The sequence below is a fragment of a genome, unplaced genomic scaffold, assembly GCF_019419815.1.
Source record: "Pyrus x bretschneideri cultivar Hongxiangsu unplaced genomic scaffold, Pyrus_bretschneideri_v1 Contig5, whole genome shotgun sequence".
In the NCBI taxonomy this organism is placed as follows: Eukaryota; Viridiplantae; Streptophyta; class Magnoliopsida; order Rosales; family Rosaceae; genus Pyrus; species Pyrus x bretschneideri.
The window spans coordinates 12,137,501-12,141,712 of record NW_025999787.1 but is presented as its reverse complement, the minus strand read 5'-3'; positions in this window follow the sequence as shown (position 1 = coordinate 12,141,712).

Below are 4,212 nucleotides of genomic sequence, written 5' to 3'. Positions count from 1 at the left end.
TAGATATATGTCCTAACCTTTTGTGCCAAAGAATAAATGAATCATCACCACAATGCATCCTTTTAGTACTCGTGTTTAAGACATATTGATTCTGAGACTCTAAAGTATAGTTCAAACACCACAGGTTGTCACTCAAATAAGCATCTCCCAATACATAATCTAACTTGCTCTTTTCAAAAATTTTCAAGCTTTCATCATCTCCTAGAAAAGCAAAACCTTCCTTGACAATTCTTGAAGCGGAAATCAAATTTCTCCTCATTTTAGGCACATAAAGCACATCTTTTGAACTCATTATAAAACCAGAAGACAATTTTAAGTATACCGTTCCTATGGCTTCTATTGCAACCTTAGTTCCTTCACCCACAAAAACATTATAATTCTTGAATCCAGTTTGTTTTGACATTGTTAAGCCCTCTAAAGAATTTGTAATGTGGACTGAGCATCCAGTGTCAAACCACCAAGAATTCACAAGTATCTCAATCAAATTTGACTTAACACAAACATTGACATGTTCCACACCCTTGCTTTTAAGATAATCACTGAAGACTTGACAATCTTTCCTTAAGTGTCCCTTAGTTTTGCAGAAGAAACATCTAAGTTTGGCAATATTTTTAGGTTTGATTTTAAGATTGTTAGATCCCTTAACAGAGTCTTTAACTTTAGCAGATGCAATTGGCTTAAAAGAAGTAGGCTTAGAATTGGAATTCTTACCATAGTTTCCTGGGAAAGAATTGAAAGCCATTTTCCCTTTGTCTGAATGCACAAAGTTTACTGCTTCAGTATCCTTTGATCTTTCTTGCTTCTGTCTAGTCTCTTCTTGCACACACTGTGCTATTAGCTCATCAACATCCCAATTCTTGTCTTGAGTGTTATAGGACACCTTTAACTGACTGAATTTGCTTGGAAGAGCTTGGAGAATCATAAAAACTAGTTGTTTTTCTCCAATGTTAACATCTAGGGAATTTAACTTTTCAGCTGCATCGATCATTTTCATGATGTGATTCCGAATGGAACTTGTGCCTTCAATCTTGTACGTGGTAAGCATTGCCATATATTGACTGATTTCTGCCTTTTGAGATTCCTTGAACTTCCTCTCAATTGCACCCAAATAATCAACAGCCAATTCATGCTTCTTGATCCTTCCTTGAACAGTATATGTCATGGCACTTTCAAGTATAGAGAGTACCACCTTGTTAGCTCTAACCCATCTCTCTGCGTCAGTTTTCTCAGCCCGAGTGCTTTGATCAATTAAAACCGGCTTGGGAGTGTCAAAAGCAATGTCAAATTCATTAAGTGTCAACAAGAGGCCAATCTCTCGCCTCCACTTCTTGTAGTTTCTTCCTCTAGTTAGAATAGGTATATTGGCTAAGTTCATAGTCCTCAATGATATTGCAGATGCTGCAGCAGTCATGAAATCACGAATAAGAACTTATTAGTTCCAGATTTCATTCCAACATCCCTTTGCACATCATGACTATAATCATAGATTCATATACATAGTCTTAATCAACAAATTGTTGACAAGCATATATAGAACAAATGATATACTTAGGATCCAATCAATATGTCGCAGCAGCCATGTGTTTTTAAACATTTATTGAGCATGAAGTCCTCACAATCATGTTATAGATGCAAAATAAACGAGGTTAAATCAAGAATCTTTAATCTACTTCCAAAACCAACAATTATATTACGTTTGATATCGATTATCACTATCAATTTATGAACACAGAATGCAACAACATATATTTGTACATATTCAACCATATACTGGAATTTCAGAACCTGTAAAACACAACCATACCTTTTAATTGCTGATTTCAAATTCTTGATGAAGATAGCGGAAGCGAATTTAGAATTTGAAAACATAAGGTTTCGTATTTTATGAAAACCCAGATCAAAACCTAACCCCAATCCGAGAAAATCCCATTCGGTTGTGGTTAAATGGCTCCAACGGTCAAAATTTTTCAATTTCAAAAAGAGCCGTTGTTTTTGTTGTTATCTTCCATAGCCGTTCTGTTGGTCTCGAGAACCCAACCTTAATTTTCTATCAGGGCAAGATTTTAATGGTTTTTTTTTATATATATTTATTTATTTATTAAACACATACATCTTTTCTCCTTTACAGATTTGATTTGTATGTCTTGTGGCTCTGATACCACATGTAAGACTTATCTAGCAACCAATCACCAAGACCAAAACATGAACTATAAACACAAAAGGACTAACCCAGATATATGCACATTATAAACCAGAAGGTGAATCATACCTGCAGCAACACCAACACTTGAAGCCATCGCATCAATATCTCAGTGAACCTTCTCTTCTCTTTCAGAATGTTAAGAGCTCGACTCACAGATAGGTTATGGTCCAGTATGAGCATGTCTCTGTGAGAAGAGAGGCCACTATATATATACATATAGACTTTTCCAAGATAGATCAGGATTTCCTATCAAAATCCTTATCGAAAACAACCTCTTGTTTCCGCATGCTAACCAAAATCCTTTACTATAAAGGATCATCATTCCTTTCATCAATAGGACTTTCCATCCCTAATTGAATACCTTCAACTGTTCTCAAAACTTCTCTATCTCATACTCATATTCTTACACATTCCGCAACCGAATGAGAGATCAACGGTTGAGTGATAACATGATGATTTATATTAAGAGCAATGTTTTTTCTTCCGTTGATAATGTAGCTATAATGGAGCATTTTTAAAATATGAAAACGCGTCGTTGACTAATGAAACTTGTATTGTAACATCCCACATCGCCAAAGGGAGTGGATCCTGTAAGCCTTATATGTATATTCTCATCTCTACCTAGCACGAGGCCTATTAGGAGCTCACTGGCTTCGGTTTCCGTAGGAACTCCGAAGTTAAGCGAGTTTGCACGAGAGCACTCCCAAGATAGGTGACCCACTGGGAAGTTCTCGTGTGAGTTCCCAGAAACAAAACCGTGAGGGCGTAGTCGGGGTCCAAAGAGGACAATATTGTGCTACAGTGGTGTAGCGGGCCCGGGATGTGGTGGTCCCCGGGCCAGGATGTGACACGCTGTGGTGACACACCACTTTCAATATGGACCCTCGTGGTGAAAAAACTATTAATTAAACCCCCGTGGTGAGCCCGGTTAACAATTGAGGTCCAAATCCAAAGTTCTATTAGTCTTCCGTTAAATAAAATCATGTGACTATCACATGTGAATTGGTCAAATTTAAGTTTATTTATTTTAGAAAATAAAAAGACAAAAACATGAATGAATTAAAATAAAATTACAAATAAAAGAAACTTGTAAAGATAAAAAAACCAACAGTTCCCGTATCTCATCTCAAGCTCCCAGCCACCGCCACAGCCACTAGTGGACCTCCTCCACCGTCACTAACCATCACTCCAATTTGATAGCATATGTATCTCAACCTATATAATGCAGAAAAATCACATATGCACAAGAATAACTTAAAGAGTTAAAGACAATGGGTGAAATCCATTATATATGCATTCCAATGTGTGTAAGACATTGTAGAGTTAAAGACAATGGGTGAAATGCATTATATATGCATTCAAACGGGTGAAAGAAAGTTCAATCTTCAGGTCTGCCCACCGCATATGAAGTTTAAGAGCGTAAGAAAGTTAAAGAAATAAAATTCAAAGAAGATTAAGAAAAAAAATTGAAAGGTTGTGTATTGGCCGACTAGGACTTGCATAAAACCACGTTACCAATTAAAGACAAAATTGAACGGCATTTATGCATTCAAACTGGTACAAATTGATACAAGAATGAAAATTCAAGTAAGACTAAAACTCTAACTCATGATCAAGGACATGTTGGCATTTAAAAAAAAATGGTATATTAGAAGTGTTAGGATTTCCAAACGAAATTAAATCATACCTAATAAATTAGGCGCGACTTCACCTTCACCTCTTCTCTTAGCCATAGACGTGGTTTTACAGGTTTAGTTTCAATCTTCGTGTTCAAGCTTCTTTTTTTTTTTTGTAAAATCTAATTTCAGTTTAGTTCTAAATTATACTAGATGTCCATTGAATAAGATGTAATTTGGATTGAAATGACGAATTTGACCATTCATGTGATAGCCACGTGAGTTTATTTAACAGAAGACAAACATAAATTTGGATTTGGACCTCAATTGCTAAAAAAGCCTACCACGAGGGTTTAATTGAAAAAATTTTCACCACGAGAGTCGCATCGAAAA